A 23,241-nucleotide genomic window follows, 5' to 3' on the forward strand; every position below is an offset into this window, starting at 1 on the left:
CAGACACAAAAGGCCATATATTTTATAATTCCATTTCTATAAAAAAAAAGTCCAGAATTGGCAAACCCATAGAGATAGAAAGTGGATTCAAGTTTGCCAGGGGCTGGGAGGAAGGAGATGGGGAGTCATTGCTAGTGGGTACAGAATTCCAGAGTTAGGCAGTGGTAATGGTCACACAATTCTGGGAAGGTACTAAAAGCCTCTGAATTGTATACTTTAAAAGTGTAAATTTTATGGTATATGAATTATGTTTCAATAAAGCTGTTTATATATATATGTATATATATATATATATATATTTTTTTTTTTTTTTAAATTTAGGGCCACCTGGGTGACTCAGTCACTTGAGTGTTGGACTCTTGGTTTCAGCTCAGGTCATGATGCCAGGGTCGTGGGATCGAGCCCCATGTCAGTAAATGTGCTGGGTTAACATCAAAAACAAATCATTCAACTGTCCTCCAAGATGTTCAGGATGAAGACTGAAATTCTTAGTTTGGTGGATAAGCAAAACTATTATGGCCTATTCTCCCATGCTGGTTCCATGTTTCCCAAAGTATGCTCTCTGGAGCACTGAGTACTGAAAGTGTTGTATTAAGAATTTCTTTGGTACAATAAGTTTGGTATTAAGTCAAGTTCAATACTATGGGATTTCTAAAATTATAATACAATCATATCTTTATGAATCTCCAGAAGAGGAATATAACTTATTTTTTTCTCCAAATCAACTGAATCTAAAAACTTTTTTTTTGTAATTCTGCTAACAGAACTAATGTTCCTCAAAGATGTTTTGGAAAGCATTATTCTAGCCTCACCTCTTACTATTCCCTACCTGCAGTAGCCTTTACCCAATGCATATGGAACACCTGGAACTCATCACTCTCTTAACACCCTCTCATCTTGGCATCTGAGTTCTCCTCTTACTGAAATGTTCTGCTTTCACTCTTTTTCCTAGCTAATTTAAATGGCACTTTCAAGACTACGTTCACATGGGGCTTCTTAGCCTCCCCTCATATGGTTTCGATGCTCTTCCCCAAGCTCCCAGGGCATCCAGTTCATTCCACTTAGCACTCTGTATTTTCCCAAAGAGAGAGGACCTCTTACTTACCTTGGTTCCTTCAGTGATTAGTACAGTCTCTGACATATACTAGATGTTTGCCAGTTGTTGCATAAATGGGATGTTGAAGTTGATAGAGAAATCATTGAACCAAAATCTGATGGAGGAAATTGGACCAGTAGTATAGCAACTGCCTGTCTGCAAAATGAATAAAAAACAAAGCTGTCTCTCTGGAGTGCTGAAAAGTACAGAAAAATGAACTGTGTGACCTCTGGGGTCTTCTACTTGTCTGTGGAGTCTGTGAAGTTCTGGAAGAATAATACATATCTCTATGAGTTTGATCTAGCCCTTTCAAATGGATTTATTATTCTTTATTTAAATAATGTATGACTTACCCTTCCAGCTGAATATCAATAGGAAAAACAAATCTGATCTTAGATTTCCTAATGTCTCCAACTTAGAATGGCATTCAAATTCAATGAGATTAAAAGAACTTAGATAAAAATTATTAGGGATTTCTCCCCAGACTTTTAACTGTCACTTGCACCGTCTGTCTTTTTCATGTCTATTTTGACTTGCCAAATCTTCTTACAGAGATTTTAAATTATCCTTTCTTGACTTGTTTAGTGAAAACATTTGAATCTACAGAGAAAATTTGCTGCATTTATAACCATCTTTTTTTCCCTGTCAGATTTTTTTTCTTCTTCTTTTATGACTTCTTTTTTTCACTAATATACTCTTGCCAGGGATTTTGACAGCTGGAATATGTGATTAGCACCATTTTATACCTCAATGTATGGATTTAAATTTAGTCACAGTGGTTCTAGCTGAAGTTTCGATTTGTCAAAATATTTTGGTTTTAAATGAAAGCTACTCGCACATATCTTTTACACAAACAAGTCTCACACAAAAAGATTTACAGTATTTTTCCTTCTTAGCTAGTCTGAATAGGTCACCTAGAGCAGCTGAAAACTATGAACTTTTATTTCATTCTCTGTATTGTGGGTTTGGAAATACACAATAAAAATTTTCATGCATACCAATACTTAAAACTCAATAGAACAGTTAACTTGCCTCCTGGAAAACATTGTCAGCTAACCTTCCTGCCTCCACTTCCTACTCATGCTTCAACATACTGAAGTATGGCTTACCATTCATCGCCTCATGAAAAGATTACTTTAAATGTTTTTTAACCTTTGTGACATTCCTCAGTATTGTTTCAGAGATAAGGAAAGATAGGTAGTTCAAATACTGATACAGATAAGCAAAAAGAGAACTTTGGAAAATTGGAATTTGGCCTCTAATTTAAAAAACACACAAAAAAGTTTTCAGATATTAATGCCTTTACCTATGTCCTACAAAGGTAGTTTGTTGTTCTTTTTCATGGAGCATTATTACTAGAATACAAGCCAAACCAGATATTTCTATGTCTAATCTGTTATAGAAATAGGTTATTATAAAATATATTTCCTTAGTTTTTTTATTTGTTTTTCATCTAAACACAGATTTATACATGTAAATTTAATATTTGAGGAGTTAACACATTTTAACAGTTTTGATGTGAATATTAAGAAAATAGCCTCTGAAAATTAATCTTAAAACATCATGAATTCCTTGAAGGTGAGTCTGTGTTCTATATTTCTTAATCTATTGTGCCTACCACACAGCTAGGTCCATGATAGTGTTTAAAAAGCAGTTTAAATTGAATTTTAAGTAGGGAATTGAGGTAAATGATTGAATAATCAATGAAAGGCAAATTTTAAGTCCTTACTTCAAAATCCACCTGTTGGCCTTTACAGTTGCCGATCCAGGGGGAGAGTTTCTGCAAGAGAGTAAAATCACATTAGATGGCATATCTACCACAAGAGTTTCCTCAGTTAAGCCGTGAGGGGAATTTGTTCTACAAAGATAAAACTAGCTTCCCTGTGGTCCGGTATCAAGTACATTAGAGAGAGACATCACAGGAATGCTTTGTGCCGGACTGAGATACCAGGGTCATACCTTTCATCATTCTTTTTCAAATAGTTTTAAAGTGCTGGAGAAAAATAATGCAATGGGGCACATTTATGGTTTCCAAACTCATCAAGTACTCAATAGTGCCTGGCTTGTTTCTGACTGTTCACAGTGATGTTTTCAAGTCTCCCTAAATCCTGACCCTTCTCTATCCTCTGGAATTTCAGTGGATGATCCTCTCTCTGAGTTTTCTATAATATATAAATTAGAATCATAAATAAGATAAATTAGAACTATCATAAGGGAAAGTTGTACAACTTTCATCACCAAATATGTAAACCTACTCATAAAGGCACCCAGATTCTCCTCTTTTCTTTACTTTGAAAATGTAGCAAATATTCTTCCTCCAAAAAGGGCCTTATCTAATACTTTCTCATAATTCTGTGGCTAGGGGTTGTCTGTGGCCTCTCAGCTGAGTGTTTCCCTCCACTAGACCTTGTTTTTCAGTATTTAAATATGCTTTAATCATTCCTTTATAAAATTAAAAAAGATAAACATTCCTTGGATACTATGTTCTCCTAAGCTATTCTTCTATCTCTTTGTTCTCCTTCATTCTTGTAAAGAGTTCTCTATCTTTTTTTTGCCTCTCCTTTCTATTGACTCCTCAACCCATTCCAGTATGGCTCTACCATACCACCAGTGCAAACACATTTCATTACAGACAGTACACTTTGTGAATCAGAAAAAAGTTTTGATTTTCATTTCACAGGACTTCTTAACAGTAGGTGACATAATTGGCCTCTCTGTCTTCCCTTTAAAATACACTCTTCCTTGAATTCTGTGAGTTCAGATTCTCCCGGGTTTCCATTTTCCTATGACCAGCCTCTCTCAATTTGCCTTGATAATCCATTCTTCTCTCCCCAAATGATTTTTTTTTAAATATAAAGACTTTATTTTTACATAATCTCTACACCCAACATCTGGGTTTGAATTTACAACCCTGAGATCAAGAGTCACTCACTCTAGAGGAATGGAGCCAGCCAGGTGCCTCCTCTTCTCCCCAACCTTTAATTACAAGTGCCTGAGGGAATTTCAGGTTCTTCAGAGCATTTCTCACTTTGCACTCTATTCCTAGCCAATCTCATGCATTCCTACCATTTTAATTGCCTTCTATATGATAACACCCAAAATTGTGTCTTCAACTCAAATGTTTCTTTCTAAGACTCAGATTGTTGATCCCACTGCTTATCTGAGGTCTTCCCTTGGATATCTCACAGATACCTGAACCTCAATATGCCAAACTAAATTTATGATTTTCACTCTCAAACCTGCAATTCATCAAATATTTTCTATACAGTCTGGGCACTGTATCATTAGCCTTACAGGGAGAAGGTAGAGTAGGCAGAGACAGGAACCATTCTTACTGGGAAGTTAATATATCCGCATCATCAAAATGTGCATATCTGCTGGTAATGGGGGAGAAGGCAATTATGAAATATGATTTACCCTCTTCAAGAGACTGTCAAAGACACACACACACACACACACACCTCCCAAATTCAAATAAGTTTCTAACTTTAAAGTGAAGTAAGGTTTGAGAAATAGTGTACTTATTCTCTCTTCCCCAAACAGCATGCAGCACATCACATGCATACCCTTAGAGCTACACCCTTTCAGCTGTGTAAATAACAGATCTCCTCCCCTCTTTCAGATGCATCCATCAGTCCTTTTTAAGCACTGTGTACACCCAAAGTCCAATACCCTCTTAGGCCACATCCTCCAACATGGTTAAGTTATTCTCCGTTTCACTCATTTTCAGTGCTAGATGAAGAAAGATTTAGATCACAAAGTAGGCAGACATAGGGGAAGATTCCAACTTATTTAAACTCTGGGAGAAAGATATTCAAAGCTTTTACACAGGCCTTATTATTAAGTTTATCATTTTATTTACTTACCTTCTTACTGAATAAAAACCATCAATTTCACATTATAAAAGTCACTACTATGTTCTTATGTATGAGGAGCATGAGACTCAAGAAAGAAGAGTGGTAAAGACAAATCCATTGTTATGAAGCCATTTTCTTATCAACTGGAATCAACGTTTATTAGTGGCTTATGCCAGAAATATGGAAGACATCCATATCTCTACTTCACTCACCATGTCTAATCAATTAATCTAGTCCTGCTATATATTTTTGGAATTAAACTTTTCACCATTTCTACAATTACCACTGAAGTACAAGCTATTATCATCTATCACTTGGAATACTTCAATGGCGTCCCAAAAAGCTTCTTCATGTTCTGTTTCCTGTTCCTGCAAAACATTGCCAAACGTTGCCATACTGCAACAAGAATAATAAGTTAAATCGTCTCTTCCCCTTCATCCTCTTGGAAATCACTCCTTACAATAGGAAATAATATCCCAACATTTACCTTTAATGAAATTCACTGACATCTGTAAAACAAAACACGAGGAAAGCTGTCAAATGCAATAGAGGTAAAACAAAGGTGTAAGACTCCCCCATGAAATGAAACCTGTGGCTAGTTATCCTAGACAAATTTCACTGTGTATTATCTAAAATACCTCACTAGTCTAAAACACATGACAAACCCTTAAATTCAAAACCGACATTGCTTGTAAGCTGATATTGTCTGTTAGCTATTAGAAATATACTCTACACTTTACCCAGTCTGCTCTCTCCTTCGGTCTGAATGGACTGAATTCAGTCTGATGCCTTTGCCTTCAGTTTCCCCATTGGGTATGGCCAATGGGAAACACTTCAGGATATGGTAGGGTGGCAAGAAATTATGGATGGGGTATTTATGCTGTTAGTTCTCTTTATACTGAGCCACAGGTTTATGGTACTTTACTCCTCTACCAAAACACACCAGCTATTGTTGGGAAGTCAGCTTTTACAACCTACAGTTTCTATCTATCTATCTATCATCTATCTATCTATCATCCATTTATTCCTCCATCCATCCATCTCTGTGTGTGTGTGTGCGCGCGCGTGCACATATTGGCTTATACCCTTGTGTCTTTGGAAATCCTGGCTTCCTGTTATTGTTAGCCATATAGTACTTCATTATCTCTCAGTAGTTTCTCTTAATTATGACTGTAGCCTTGTAAATAAACTCTTTATTGATTCTCCTGAATTATTGCATTTAAATGGGCCACTTTATTCTTATTGGGATACTGACTGATGTATATTGTTTAGAGCAACATGAAAAGAATAAATGGACTGAGGGCTGGACTTTCGCCAGAATGAATTTGGTACCACAGAATGGGAACACACAGACATGCCATGTTTATAGAAAGCAGTCTGTGGGTGAGTCTAAAGGGAGTCTAATTTCCAGTCATTTTTGGAAGCTGAAAAGCCATAGTATGTAAGAATGGCAGGGCAAATAAAGGCTAAACAACTTACATTCAAATTAATCACTGCTAATTCTATTGCCCAAGCACCTCCCCACATAGGCTTTGTGCAAATAGCTGACTCAAATGTGATTTGTCACCTCAATCAAGACTGTATTACAATAATTTTTAAGGTTTTTTTTTTTTTTTAATTTATTTCTAGAGAGAGAGAGAGCGCGTGAGCAGGAGAAGGTCAGAGAGAGAGGGAGTCACAGACTGAAACAGGCTCCAGGCTCTGAGCTGGCAGTCAGCACAGAGCCCGACGCGGGGCTCGAACCCACGAACCGCGAGATCATGACCTAAGCGAAAGTCGGACGCCCAACCGACTAAGCCACCCAGGCGCCCCAAGTATTACAATAATTTTTAAAAAGATACAGACAGAATCATTTAAAAATACTTTTAGAAAAAAAGAACAGAAAAAGCGAATGGCAGGCCCAAAACATAGTAACAGGAAAAAATATTGCCACCAAGCAGATAAAAATCTTGGCCAGGCATATTGCCATGAATTCAAAATAACCAAGTGAATTAATCAAAGAGTTCAAAGAAAAATTACAAGAACTCAGGAAAAAATGCAGTGAGACAACAGAGTGAGATGAAGCATAATCTTGCAGAGCTCATAAAAGAAATAAGAAAGAATCACAAAAAATGAATCCATCAGAGAAGAAACAAAAAGGAGACAAGACTGTTAAAGCACAGTGTATGATATGAAGGAGAAATTTGGGGAATAATTAAAATGAATTGGAAATGATAGGAATGATAATTGTGAAAGGAAAAGAAGGAAGCACATAACACTGATTCCCTCAGTGTTATGTAAAATACAGAATGTAAAAATATATTATTTAAACAGTGAATCAAATAAGGAGGAGAAGTTTATTTAAAAGAGGGTAAATATATATAACCTAAGGAAAATAATGTAACCCATGAAAATCATTTCACAGAGAGTAGAGGATAAATAGAAGGAAATCTGTACTAATTTCATTACTGCTCTCAGAAGTAAAATGATACAAAGCATTAGATCATGAACTCAGTACTACAAATTATCAAAAGAGAGGAGCTTCTAAGAGGCAAATATAGATAAAATAAAATATTTTGCTTTTCATATTTTTACTGGACTTAAAAGATAACTGTTTAAAGTAATAATGGCAAGAATGTTTTGGGTGTTTATGAATGACAGCAATCTCCCATAAAGGATGGGAGAAGAATTTGGGAATACCTTATTGTACTGCAAGTTACCTGAACTAATGAGTAGTCTTGTGTTACTTGGAGGTGGATTTAGATTAACTGAAAATGTATTTTGCAAACTCTAAGGCAAGAGGTAAAGAGGAAAATGTATAAAGGAAGTGTAATTAATATGCTAAAAAAGGAGATAAAAATGGAATCACATAAAATGCTCGATTAAAACAGGAGAAGGCAAAGAGAAATCAAATGAAACCAATAACAAATAAAGAGTACTAACAAATAATAAATTAATAATGAATAAATAAGTAAAGTAAAAGATTGTTAAACTAAAGATTTATCACAAGATGCCATTAAAATTCTGAAAAAAAAAAAAAAGCCAACCATGGAATAAGAGAAATTTGTAACACATAGACACCTATATTCAATGAAGGGCTCAAATCCAGAATCTATGAAGCACTCCTATAAATCAGTTTAAAAAAATAAAGGAAGATGACCCAATAAAAAAATTAAAAATGGATAAAAGACTTGAATGAGCAGTTTGTAGTAAACGGTGTCCAAATGACCAAGAAACACATGAATAGCAGATCAGCTCGATAAGTTATCAAAGAAATGAAAATTTAAATCATATCACCATGTATCTACCAGAAGAGTCAAAATACAAAAATCAAAAGCCAATGAGGGCGTGGAGGAAATGAAGCTCATTTATTACTAGTAGTAGTGTACATTGGTAAAATGACTTCAAAAAAACTGGCAGTATGTACTAAAGCTAAGCATATATGCACACTCTTCAACTTAGCAGTTCTCCTTCCAGATGAATGCTTAACATAAATACACATGTATATTCACCAACAGACATAGACCAGGGTATTCATAGCAACATCATTCAGAAAAGCCAAGAACCAGCAACAAGGCAAATGCCCTACAAAAGTAGAATGGAAGAAGGAATGCATATTTGCACAATAGACTGTAATTCAACAACGGGAATAATCCACAGCTACACACAGCAACATAGATGAATATTATAAACATATTATTGAAGCAAAGAAGCTAGTCATAAAAGAGTACATGTCTATGATTTTATTTATATAAGGTCAAAAGTAGTCAGAACTAATCTGTAGTGCTAGAAGCATGATCATAGTTCCCCTTGTGAGGAGATAGAGACTAGAAGGGACTTCTAAAGAGCTGGTTATGTTATTTCCCTTGGTCTGGATGATGGTTACATGGATATGCTTACTCTCTGAAAATTTGCCAAACTGTATACTTAATGATATGTGCACTTCTCTGTATATGTTTTATACTTCAGAAACAAAGTTCACTAAAGCAAACTTTTGGAACAAGATAAAGTAAATTTTGTATAGAACAACTAACACTACGAACTAGCTGATTTCTTTTTTCAGGTTCCACAATACATACAAATATTGAATCATCCTGCTGTATACCTGAAACTAATATAATAAGTCATTTATATCTCAATTTAAAAAAGAATTAAGTGGGAGATTATGAAAGTTGACGAATAATGAGAAGGGACCAAGCATTTATTAAATCAGATTTCAAAGTTATAATAATTAAAAGCATGATAGTATAAACTGGCCACCTGTCTGTTTTTCTTTCTGGATCCATTATCTGTTTTTTCTATCCTGCTTTATGCCTCTAAGGTGACTGATACTCTATAGATTTATCATCGGGCCAGCTTCTGATTGGGTTCAGTGATGGTTGGCACTAATGGGAGACTAGAGGAACAGAGGAGCAAGAAATCAAGCAATTATTCCCTTGGCTCAACAACTTCTGTGCAGGGGGTCTGTAATTTTGGAAGTGGTTGTATTCTTTGACCATAGCTCCCTTTGGCCCAGCCATTTATTTCCATGGAGGAAGACCTCCCTGGATTATGGAAACAGTGTTCCCTATCTTTTCTCTTCAGGTTTATGGTCATAAAAGGCTTCTCTTTGTTTCTGTTCACTGAGAGCTTTACTATCCCTTGCAGGTTCCCTTAAATTTGTCCACTCCTCTGTAAATAGGCCCTTTGGTAGTCTCTTCAAATAACATTTGAGTGTATCATCTGTTTCCTACAGGAATCCCAATTGATGCATATTATCAATATGATAGAAATATAGCTCTCATAAACAGATAGATTATTAGAATAGATAAAAAGAGTCCAGAAACTTAGAGAAATTTAGTATATGATAAATGTAGCAAGCATATTAGTTGGGAAATAGAAATTATTTAATACATAGCATTGGGATATCTAGATACACCTCTAGAAAAAAAGAATGTTAGTTATCTGCCTCTGTCCTAAATCTCCAAATGGATCAAAAATGTAAGTATTGAAAAAATATAAAATCGTTAAATAATATAATAAAACATGAGTTTTTGCAAGTATTTTCAGTGTACAAAAAACCCTTATCATCTATGAATTTGAAAACTTAAAAATAGATTGCTCCTTCTTAACAGAGAAAGAAAGAAAACTGTACTAAAGATAAACTCAAAAGTGAAACAACAGAAATAAAAACAGGAAAAATAGCTGATATGTAAACTATAGACAAAGGCTTAATTTCTTTTAATTTCACAAGTAAAGCTTCTGCAAATTAATACACTTTTTACATGACCAAATGACATGACATTGTTCATCAAAAAGAAAATATTCATATAAATACTTTTATGAACAGGTAAAGTCTCTTTCTCTACCCCTGAATCTGGTTCTGACCATGTACTGGTTTGACCAATGAGATACTAGCAAACATGATGCATGCAGAGGCTTAAAGCATGCTTATATGCTGGAGCTTTTCCTTTTTTTTTTTTTTTTAAGTTTATTTATTTATTTTGAGAGGGAGTGCAAGTAGGCAAGGGGCAGAGAGAAAGGGAGAGAGAGAATCCCAAGCAGGCTCNTTTTTTTTTTTTTTTTTTAAGTTTATTTATTTATTTTGAAAGAATGAGAGAGAGAGAGAAAGAGAGAGAGAAAAAGAGAGAGAGAGAGAGTGGGGGAGGGGAAGAAAGAAAAAGAGAGAGAATCCCAAGCAGGCTTGCTGCTGACAGCACTGAGCCCGACAAGGGGCTCAATCTCACAAACCATAGATCATTACCTGAGCCATCATCAAGAGTTGGCTGCTTAACTGACAGCAATCCAGGTGCCCCTAGAGATTCTCTTTTTTTTGATGCTTTTAGAACCCAGTCACCATGTGAAAAATATACTAGCCTGAAAGCCACTAGAGAATCATGACTCCATACCTTCCATTGACCCATCAAATTCTAACATGTGAATGAGGTCATTTAAGATCAAATAGTCACCAACTAAATGTGGTCACATGGAGAAAGAAACCCAGGTAAACCAGCAATTGTCAACCTACAGCATCTTGAGTTAATAATGACTTGTTTTACCTATTGATTTGGAGGATAGCTTGTTACACAGCAAAGGTTAGCTGATGCAAATGGAAAACTGCCAAAGAGAAATATTTGTCAATGTATCCATCAAAAATTAAAATGCACATTCACTTTAATCCAACAATACCATTCATGGGAACTTCCTGTATTACACATACTCACACAAGTGTGGGCTATATCCATGCATGTACAAGGATACCATTAACAATGTTTAAGATAGTAAAATATTGAAAATAACCTATAAGACCATCGATCAAGGAATAATTAAACATAATATGCTTGTTTATACAATGGTGTTTTTAAAAAAATTATTCATTTATTTTGATGGAGAGCAATAGAGAGTATAAGTGGGGGTGGGCCAGAGAGAGACAGGGAGAGAGAGATAATCCCAGGCAGGCTCTACACTGACAGAGTGGAGCCTGATGCAGGGTTTGAACTCACAAACTGTGAGATCATGACCTAAGCTGAAACCAAAAGTCAAATGCTTAACCAGTTGAGCCACTCAGGCACCCTGATACAATGGTATTTTATGAAATTAGTGAAAATAGTGGGGCCACTCTTAGTGTACAGGTATGGAACAATGATTAAAATCGGTTCTTAAATGAAAAATGCAAGAAGTGGGAGAGTACACCTTAATTGGTGTTTGTAAAAAGTGTACTGTTGTCTATGTGTTTACCTTTGAATCGCTTCATAAAAGTAGCTGCTCTGGAAAAGACAAGTGACTATTCTGGGGACAGCTGGAGGAGGAAGATATGCTTTTTCATTCTATGCTCTATTCACATTTTGAATTTTGCACCATGGGCATAAATTACTTTTCCTGAAAGTAATTTTTAAAATTAAAAAAAATAATAATCATGATATTTTGTCTAAAATAACATCTTCCCATTGCTCACGAGGTTGAAGCTAAAATTCTTTGTTGTCTGAGTTGATCTTCCTCTCCACTGGTTTGATGAGATTGACAACAGTTCTCTTATTTACTGAAAAGCTTCAGCTAGACCAGAAGAGTTATCTAACTCTTCCTTCTAAGGCAGCCTTCTCTATCAAGAAGAACCAAGGACCCAGGTTATACAAAGCAGACCTGTCTACTGCCTGACTTGACTGGTGAGAAAAATCAGTCTTCTTCCTACCCTAAGGAAAAGACCAAAAGTGAGGCAGGGAGAGAATGTCTGTATATGTTGATCATATGTTTTATTGTCATCAATCAAGAGTGGCCTCAGTGGATGACTGATCCTGTCACCTAATTAGTGTCAGAAAGTATAGCTTAAAAACACCTACTCGAAAGCTTTAATAATCACCTGACCGACTTCCAAAGCTTTCTTGGCTTATAGTTAAAACTTTATGTCGTAGATCTATTCACTTAGTTACCTAGAAGTATATTTTTATAACTAGTTTTTCTTGGAAATTTGCCACAATGTGTCTTTGGTTAATATTAGTCAATTCTATCATTATCTTACTGATATGTTATGGCTACCATGAACAATTGCTAGCACCTGCTATGACTTTTTTTTTAGAATAAAATTATTATGACCATTTTCTATAGTTCTCTGTCATAGAATTTTGGGAACTTGAGTACCATTCATTCATTTGTTGGAATAAACCAGACACTAAAAATGCTTTGGAATCATATGGATTTTCACATATTCTACCCAATTAGAAGTAAAGAATGCCCTGGTTTTAATTAAATTTCTGATTTCCAGCATTTTCCAGGGAACATATTTTCAAATTATCTGTTCAATTTCTTAAAATTGTTCAAAAAGAAAGTTCAGAGATTTCATTTACCCATTTTTCTAGATACTCCAAATCATATAACCTTTACCTCATTGCCCTTAGAGTAAATCCACATGTTTCACCATAAGTTAGTATGTCTACTTCTCATTTCATCTGAACTCCTCTGCCTCTTCATTCACTGTGGTTCGGTTGTACCAGCTTCCTTGTTATTTCTCCAGCTCATCAGGATTATTTCTTTCCCTGGGCCCTCTAAGATCTTTCCTCCTAATCTCGTCAAGCCTTGTTCCTTGTAGTTATTGAAATGTGCCTCAGTTATCATCTTGCTGAGAGGCCCTCCTCATCTTCCTAGTTACTGTCCATTAAGTAATTCTGTCGTATCATCTTCACAACACTGATCACTATTCGAAATGTTTAGTGATTTATTCATTCATGGCCCAGTTTCCAAAGAATATGCCAAATGAGACTTTATCTGCCTTGCTCAGCAGTCTATCTCCAGTGTCTAGAACAGTTTCCACATAGCAAATGCTCAATAAATACTTTAAATATTTCATAAATAAATAAAACTAGATTATCAGAGTAGTGACCGACATTGAGGGACAAGCAGTCATAAAATCTAGCTTTTATATCATACAAACAATTATAAGGAATTAGTTCATTATATCTCACATATTTATCTCACATGTTTATACACAAAAGCAACCAGCAACTTGTTTGCTTTGATCTGGGATCATATATCTCTTTTACCCTATCTTGTTTCTATCTATGCTGTGAAGAAACACAGGATTATATCTGAGACCCATCTCCAAAAGCCAGACAGAAATTAATGGTGCACATTTGGAGTCCTGAATTCACCCTTAGAGTCTGTGCATAATATAATTTTTATCCTTTTATTTTATTTTATTTTATTTTATTATGTGTTACTATATACATTTCTGAAAGTTGTCTCAAATCCTATTTGGAATGAGACAAGTTGAAAAAAAAAATATATAATATGTATATCCATTCAGTGTCTGTAGGAAGCCTAGCTCAACATCCTTCATCTCCAAATCCTTCAAGTGCCTACCTCCTCAAACTAAGGTGGTTCTTAAAGCCCATTTTTGGTTATATACTTGTTCTAGTTGGTTCATAATATAGTCTCCATAAGATTTTAAGTCTTTATGAATTTATATATGTTTTCCACAGAATCTGGAATAGTGCTGCCACAAAAATGGGTATGTAATATAGACTTTTACTAAATTAATATGTGAACAGATGGCTTAATATGTCATATGGCTAAATGAGGGGGTAAAATTGTTTTTAAAACCTCAGAAAATGAACAAAATTAGCTTAATCATCTTAATATTCTGAAACCATGCCTATCAAAGCAACAAAAAATATTAGAAAAATTTCTTTCTAATAGGTTTCCTACCAGAAGAAGGAGAGTATTGATGATGTTCAACTACATAAATATTAAGAGACAGCCTGTGCCATGCTTTCAGGATACAAAATTTTACTAGACACAGATTCGTCAACTATGCAGTGCTTTGTATTGATTCTAAAGTGCTTTTTGGATGAACTTTGAAAGCCATTTGCTGAGTGTAGGGTTTTGTAGGCTTGGGGTTGTCAATAAATGTGTTTTGCTGTAATTAATAACTATATGTTCTTGCACCTGTGGGGAAGATGAAGTATCTTTCTAATTTCACATTCAGCAATAAACACAAGCAACTGTCTGCATGATTCCTCTTTTGATTCCAGCTGCCAACAGCTTGGAATGCTTTGAGTCCAGCTAAGTCTACATTCCCTCATTAGCTGGTGTCCCCATTTATTTTTCTGACTAAATGGGTAGAGAAGTCATTTTGTTTAGCTCATTCGAATCTGTTGAGAAAGATACCAGCAAATCAACACCTGTCACTTTTCAGCAAATCCTAAGAGGAACTGGGGCTTTGTGGCAGATTTGCCTTGGCAGGAAATAAAATGTTCCAGGATTGCAGTAAATGACTGGATTCTATGAAACTGCCATCTCCTCTCTCAACATAGGGAATGAGCATCAGTCTATTATGGATGTGATTAATCCAAATCACTTATAAAACAATAAAATTTAATTATGGATTCTTAAAAACTGAAAACCCACCAATTATTGTTAATAGGCTTTTTCTTGATTGTAGCTAGTGAGTTAAATTATTGAGGCTATTTTTCCAACAGTTAACTTTTTAAAAGTATTTTATTCTTGGTTAAGTAGCTTTGGTATAACATTGCTTTATAGTGGTAGATCAAATACATTCATTGATCTCAATGTAGTTCCTATATTTTGGAAAACAGTTAAGAGCTAAATTCCTGAATGTATCTCTACATAATTGACATCCTCTGCACTTTGGAGACCTTCTATCTTTATTATCTGTTGAGAAAAGTATTTCCCTCTCGTCTCTGAACAGCTGGATATGTGTCTTTACATTGATTTTTAGGTACCTCTGTGCCTGAGAGCACAAACATGGCAAAACATTTCAAAATTCAATCTTATTTTGTCAGATCCTATAGTAGGTCACCTGTTGCTTGTTAATGAGACTGGCTTCCCTTGAAATTGTATTAAAGGACATTATGGATTTAATGACCCTTCTATCCACAAAGTGTTAAGCTATCCCTAGAACTCAGCGATCTATTCTTAAAAAGTAATTATAAGAACAAATATTTATTGAATTTTTGCTTACTTTTCTATAACAGTCTACATGGAATGTCATATTTACTGCACCACAATTCTATAAACTAGGTACTATTACTTCCTCGCCTTTACCAATGAGAAAACTGAAGCACAAAGAGTTTAGATCGTTTCTCCAAAGTCATGCAGCAAGTCAATGGTGGAGACAGACTTCATACCCAAGAAATCTAGATTTTAATCAATATACACACTAGTACTCTCACCTGACTAGAGGGTAGAAGGCTGTGTACACAGATGTCATTTCTTTAAGACCTATCTTGTGCTTACCATTGCAAAGCACTAATCAATACCATAAAATCCTATATGTGTGTGTATAGTACATATAGGTGCCTCCTTGGCAGATCACGTCCACAATAATAGTTCTTGCCAAACAGGTTGTCTGCTCCTAGTTCTAGCCATGCGAGCTGTTTAGGAACTTCCTGCCTATCTTTTCTAAGCCTCATTCAAATAGATCTTACTGGCAAAGATTCTCTGTTTTGCTTTTGAGTCAGTCAAAATGAGTATTATTACAGACCTTGACTCCAGGTGACTTTAAAGTACCACCTAGCCTTCAACAGCAAAATATTATTTTACACTGTGGGAGGCCTAGGTATGTCTTCAAATAAGAAAATGTTGTTCATACACTGCTGATGATATTTGCAGTGTGAATGATGTTTACATTTGTGGTGGTAACTATGCACATAAATCTTCAGGCTCTTCGATCAGTTGAATATATTTGCAAATTATCTAATTGGAGATAGGGGCACATGATTAATTAAATATGGCTGTAAATTATTTGCTACTCCTCTGGTGGAAAATGGAGTTTAGTTCTCACACTCTGGAATCTGAGCTGGTCTTAGTGATATATTTGACCAATTTCAATGCAGAGGAAGTGATATTCTGGGAATTCCAAAGATAGGTCATACAAAGAGGTGAAGCTTCCAATTAGGTCTTTCAAAATCCTTACTCTGGGGGAAGTCAACTCCCATGTAACACATTCAACTGCCCTGAGATCACCACATTGAGGACATCAAATGTAGGCACTCTGATCTACACTCTCTGTAGGTCTATGCTTCCAGTCATCCTTCCCAAGACACTATACACGAGGGAAGCCATCTTGGACCTTCAAAACCAGCCCAACTAGCATCTGAGGACACAAAATGACCTCATAAATGCCACAAAAGCAAAATAATACAGCCAACTTTGGTCCAGGTTTCTAACCCACATAATTATGAGATATAATAAAATAATGTTTAAAGTCACTACATTTTTGGGTAGTTTGTTATTCAGTAATGGATAACCACAGGAGTATGATATATGGCTTTGCCATAAAGGAATCAAGCCTGACATTCTGATTCTATCATTGCATAATCCTAAAATCCCCAGCCCAAAGAATTCATTTCACATTTATAAGCAGATTTCACTTCCATATTGGTATCTAGCTAAAATAAGCAAGGACCTCTGACTCTCCCCTGTAACTGGGCCCTCAGAGGACATTCTCAATATATTGAGGAATGAGTCCATGTGAGTTGGCTGCTTTCCTGGCAGACTTCTTTATCCTCTGGATCTACTGAAAGGCACCAGCTCCCACAGATTTGACTTTATCTTGTGGTATGAACATGTTCACAAGGACTCAAAAATCAGTTCATGTGAGCAAATAGGTATTCAGACAACATCTAATTCTTCCATCTGTTTGTTCATTCCTCCTTCCCTCCTGTCTTAACTCCTTTGATCTCCCCTTGCTCTTGTTTACTCTCTCCCCTGCAGCTCCATCTCCTGCTCAGACCTACTTTCCTCTATACCTCCTCCCTTCACTTGTATGTGACCTTGAGCAGTCACTTTACCTCTCTTCACAACTGTAAATAAGGGATGTGATGAGCATTAGTATTGCACAGGATAAAGGGTAAGTCGTCAAAATACATTCACCATTATTAATATGTTACTATTATATTTCAGCCTAAAATAGTAGTGGCCCTTCAACTCATGCCAATAAACACATAACTACCAACTACAATATGCCATCACTCCTCCCCATAAAAATCTACATTCATTTGGGCTCATTCAGGATCATCTCTACCACAATCAAAATGTTCAAGTCAAAGTAACCACACTGCCCAGAAAGTCAGAGCATTGTCACAGTGTAACACATAATGTCCAACCCCATCATACAGAGAAATTATCCACCAAACTATCACTGATGCCATTCAAAATTCAAATTTGTGCAATTAAATTACTCTTTGTAATTGTAAGATTTTGTTGAATATAATCATATTATTTCTGATGGAAAAGATGAAAATCAGGGGCGCCTGGGTGGCTTAGTCGGTTAAGCGTCCGACTGTCGCTTAGGTCATGATCTCGTGGTTCGTGGGTTCGTGCCCCGCGTCGGGCTCTGTGCTGACTGCCAGCTCAGAGCCTGGAGCCTGTTTCAGTCTGTGACTCCCTCTGTCTCTGACCCTTCCCTGCTCACGCTGTCTCTCTCTCTCTCTCCTAGAAATAAATAAAACATTTTTTAAAAAAAAGAAAGAAAGAAAGAAAGAAAGAAAATCATATTTAAATTGGGTTAATCTGATCTTACAGAATATTAAAGCTTGCTATGTTGGTTCATGTAGGACAATATGGCACTGAAATACATTTTCCTATATAACAACGAAGAGAAATAACAATTCACAATTTAATCTTCCTAGAATATGTTTTTATTCACAGATTTCTAAACATTTTAACATTGCATGAATTTTACTTTTACCTTGCATAAAGGTCAATAATAACTATTAAAATGTCTCTTTTGGGGAATTTTTCTTTTCCCTCAGATATATAATAAGATATGACCTTACTCATGACTGATCTTTTCTAATCTTTGTATGTATGTATGTATGTATGTATGTATGTATAGAGAGAGAGCAAGTGGAGGAAAGGGGCAGAGGGAGAGAGAGAAAGAACCTTAAGTAGGCTCCATGCTCAGCACAGAACCCAACACAGGGATGGATCCCACAACCCTGAGCTGAAATCAACAGTGTGACACTCAACCAACTGAGCCACCCAGTTGCCCCTCCTTTTTCTAATCTTCAAAACTGAATCTACAACTGCCTAATAGACATGTCCATTTGTATGTTCCATAACAATAACAATAATAATAATGGCTAACACCATAGCACTTACTTTGTACCCAGCACTTTTGAAGTACCTATTTTATATTTTCTCAGTCTACCTGTAACAACACCCCTATGGGTAAATACCATTTGGTCCATTTTACTGAGGAAACCGAGGTATAGAAAATTTAAATAACCAGCTCAAAATCACATAGCTACTGAGTGTCAGAGCCTGGATTCAAACCCAAAATGTCTCACTCCAGAGTCTGGCTTTTAGCCACTAACTGTATACCATTTCCATTCTGCTTCTCACAGACACTTGAAACCCAAATGCCTAAAGTTGAACTTAATATTTTCAACCACAAATGTGTTCTGACTCATGGGTTCACTAGCACCAAAAGCATCACATGACCTCTCACCTACTTGCCTTGGCAAGAACATGGAGCTCTACGAGCACCCTGCTCACTCATCTAAGCACATCATGACAGTTTTTCCTTCCAAACACATTATTCCTCAAACTGGTTTCTCTTTCTTACTCTAGTCCAAGTAAGACTTGGACTTACTTCTCTCTCTCCGTCTCTTTCTTTTTCCTTCTTTCCTTCCTTCCCTCTCTTTCCCTCCCTCTCTTCCTATCTCCCCATCTCCCACCTGTCTCTTGGATCACCACAATAACCTGCCTCCAATCCTGGTCCATTCAAATTTATTCTTTAGTATGCAGCCGACATGAGTTTTCCAAAAATGCAAAAGTGAGTATGTCACCTTCTATCTTAAAATACTTCAACAGCTCCCTATTATCTTCAGGTAAGTGTTCAAATTGCTTAACATGGTTTACAGGAATCCTATGGTTTAGTCTGTGCTATTTCTGTAGAATCACCATCAACCCTGGACTCACTGCTTCAGTCAGACACAGCTTCCTTCAATTCTCCAAACACAGCATGACTGCCTTGCCTCAGGGTCTTCATGCACATTGTTTCCACTGAGCATACGCACTGTAGAATATACCACACTTCCTCACCTAGGAAATTCCTACTTATCCCTCTGCTTTCAGATTAAATGTTACTTCCTTGTACAAGCCTGCCCTTACCTGCCTCAGGGACATGTTCATATGGCCCCTAAACATCCCTTACTATGGCATTAATCAGACTCTCTTACAATAACTTTTTCAGTACTCTCTGAATTGGTCACTAAGCCATAAGCTTCACAAGTCCGAAACTTTTCTATTTTATTTAACATAGCTACTTAAAAGTATTTGTGACACAAAGATATTATGTACAAGCAAATATATACTCCTAAGTGAAATAATCTGTTTTCTACCCAAAAAAATCAATTTGCATGAATATTCTGTATGAAATATTCTATAATAGGAAATTAAAAAGAAGTAAAAGGAATGGTAAGTGATGATGAACAAAATACCACGGAGAAAGAATAAATGAAGGCACAGATAAAATAGAAATTTTGGAGTTCAGTAAATACATGTTTATTTATTATCATGGGCATGGAGATACATACAAACTTTCATAAGGTTATTAAAACAATAATTAAGATTGGAAATAATTATATTGATCTCTGATAGTTTCAAAGAGAAAGTAAATCGAAGATTTGGGAAATGAATATTGATCAGTGTTTCCTTTACAAACTTCTCCAGACTCCTGAATCCATCAAAAGCATAGTTAAGACTAGAGGCCAGCAGATATTGGACAAAGTCCCCATAGCCAAGAAAGGAAGTAGAAACCCCTAACCAAATTAAGAGAAGACAGGACCACAATCATATTGATCAATAATCTTACCATAATTACTTTTTTGGATAAAAATATTGTAGATTCAATGATTTTGAATGTCTACTATCATTCAGATTATAGAAATTTAAGTCAGTAAGACAATATATCTCTACTTTCTGTAGACTCTACCTTCCATAGCATCAGAGACTCATGATTTGCCTTCAGCTTTATATTCAGGCTAAAGAAAATGTATGTTGACAATGACCTGGAATTATTTATAGTAGGGTAACCTCAATGGATCAAAGGAAACCATCACTGATTAAAGTCAAACGCCTCATATGGATATTAGTACATATGGACATTTAGTTACTATATGTAACCGAAAAACTTGGTTGGCTAATGTCCTTTGAGAATATCTGTTTAAAACCAGCCTTCCAAGGAGATCACTCAAAGAGAGCAAGCCAGGGATCACTCCCTCATGGCTCAGTCTACAAAGTACCATCTGTTGGCATTCAAAGGTCCCTGGGAAATTCAGATCCACAAATTTCAACAGAATCAGGCATAAGAATTAGTAAGTTACTTTGGAAGCAAACAAGACCTCACACAGTACCCCAAGGCAGGTAATGGTGCATTTAGGTGATTATTTTTGTTGTTGTTGTTGTTGTTCTGGAGGCCTCCAGTGTTGGAGAGGGTCAATTCAGTGTTGCTTTGTTTTATTCTGATACAATAAATAACGTATGAGCCTAATTTACATTAAATACTTATGCCTCATGGTTTAAAAAATCTCTAAAAACTCTCACTTCCTCATATTTTAACTGCAACACCACCATTTTCCCCCTGAGGCTTCCTATAGATTTTAACTATGAGTCAGAAAGAAAGTACATCAAACCTGGAAAATAATATGACATTATGTCCTCAGTGTAATTAGAAAACATTTTTTAAAAAAGGATCCACATGTAAATCCTCTTGAATGGAGAGATTAAAATAAATGTTACAATCTAAATCATTTTGTATAAATCTCATTTGCAGCTTTTCTATGTGGAAATTTGTAAAGAGTTATGGAAAACACTTACCAGAATATTTCTGTTATGCTAAAGACCTCAAAGTCCTGCCATATTTCACCCTTCAGGATCTTGCAAAGGGAGGTAGAAAAGACACTATGAAAAAGATGACCAAATGCCCCTAAATTTTAGAAAGAAAAATATAGTCATCTAGACACTAGACATTAGAATGAATCTTTATTAATAAAATGCATACATTTTTCAAGTTATTTCTCTTCTTTTTTAAAAAAATTTTTAATGTTTTTTATTTATTTCTGAGAGAGAGAGCGTGAGCAGGGGAGGGTCGGAGAGAGAGGGAAACACAGAATCTGAAACAGGCTCCGAGCTGGCAGTCAGCACAGAGCCCGACGCCTGGCTCGAACCAGAACCATGAGATCATGACCTGAGCCAAAGTCGGATGCTTGACTGACTGAGCTACCCAGGCGCCCCAAGTTATTTCTCTTCTTTAATAACATGTTTGGAGCTTGTTGGATTCTCTCCCCTTTCTGCATGTTGATATCATGTCTGTCCTCCTTATGGCTGCCAACAGCACCACACTTGTATGGAAAACTGTCATTTGGAGACACAGCGTCTTTGACTTTTTTGTGAGACTGCTGCTGTTGTTTCCTTTGATGAACAAAAGCACTTCTCTGTGTTTTGTGTGATTCTTCTAGGGAACACCTTAGAGAAATAATTAGCTAGGCTGGTAGTTTCAGGAGAAAAAAAAGGAGACCTTTAGTGCTCCTAGAAAAGCCTATTTTTTGGGTTTTGTTTTTGTTTTGGTCAACAATCAATAATTTTCTTGTGGATACAGGTCCTTTCTAAAATGAAAGTTGTAAAGACTCAAAAAAAATGATCTTTAAGCAACAAGAAGCATGCACAAATGGTGATAATTGTGACTTGCTGAGGTTTTTTTCCTCATTACTGCCTTGATCTCAACAGCTGTAGGCACTTAAACTCTTTCTGGAACCCTTGTACCTTACATTATGCGCACGAGAAGAAGTGGGGACGATTATTACCAATTTTTCACAGAGCCCCGGGAGCCACTTAGGAGGATAGACATTCTCAACCCCCCCTCCCCCCGCCGCTGCTCCCGTCACATTACCTCCACACTCACCAATTGCACCAGCTTCTCATAAAATAACGCAGCAATATTCATTAGGAAAAATGGAATTTTTATGTATTAAGAACAAAGGGAAAAGAAACAGAAAGAAGGGAAAGTTGAGCTAGTCTTTTTCAAGTGAAGCGTGTCTCAAATGATACGTAATGAAAGGTCTTTGTGGATTGGATTGTGTGTGTGTGAGCATTTACGGCACCTGTGGCCGTGGGGGGCCCCACCCCCGCCACCCCTCCGCACCAGCAGTCGTGTGGCAACGCTGGTGTGTAATTACAGAGCACTTCACTGCATTCAGCCATGGTTTGTTTCCCTGATAATTTCCACTTTCATTGTTCAAGAGGCTGTGGCCACTGTAGAAGCTGAGGTTCAAGTACCTCCAGCTGTTGAGATAAATGAATGGTGTAGCCGTTTTTAAAAGTTTCCAGGAGGAATGCTGTTTAAGAGGAAAGTGTGACAGAAGTACAGTTAAAATATTCTACTTACCTTTCCAAGGCCATAAAATCCTAACTCTATAAACGAATCATTCTTTCTTCTTCTTCTTCATTCCACAAGCTGGCTGAGCTCCTTTGTCCCCACCCAGTACAGCTGTTTCCCCTTGCCTGCTATTAAATTCTCAGTATGGAACAAGCTACTTCGATTTTCTATTCAGCTCCACAGACCTAGCCCCTATGTTGTCTGCGCTTATGGTGTATAACAGACTCGGACATTAAAAAATTGTGTTAACCTGTTTATAATGAAAGAATAAAAATGTCCAAAAGGACAAAACCTTGCCAAATCTGAAGACAAATCGGCTTCTGTTTTCTTGCATTTCCCTCTTCCGACCAAAGCTCTCGAATACGTTGTTTACTTGTATTTGTCTTAAGAGTGAGACATTAGAAAACAGAAAGTTAACAAAAACTAATGTAATT

The 23,241-nt window shown here is 36.3% G+C and overlaps 1 long non-coding RNA gene across 1 annotated transcript; it reads right to left on the reverse strand.

The window, feature by feature from the left end:
- Window positions 1-1,111: 1,111 nt before the first annotated feature.
- On the reverse strand, window positions 1,112-21,338 carry LOC144237634 (uncharacterized). Its single transcript, XR_013336909.1, has 3 exons — window positions 21,250-21,338; window positions 2,826-2,876; window positions 1,112-1,252 (listed from the first exon to the last, which is right to left on the reverse strand). It is a non-coding gene; the product is annotated as an uncharacterized LOC144237634 (long non-coding RNA).
- Between the last annotated feature and the right edge of the window lie 1,903 nt (window positions 21,339-23,241).

The sequence above is a fragment of the Crocuta crocuta genome, unplaced genomic scaffold (assembly GCF_008692635.1).
Source record: "Crocuta crocuta isolate KB4526 unplaced genomic scaffold, BGI_CrCroc_1.0 scaffold160, whole genome shotgun sequence".
Lineage (NCBI taxonomy): Eukaryota > Metazoa > Chordata > Mammalia > Carnivora > Hyaenidae > Crocuta > Crocuta crocuta.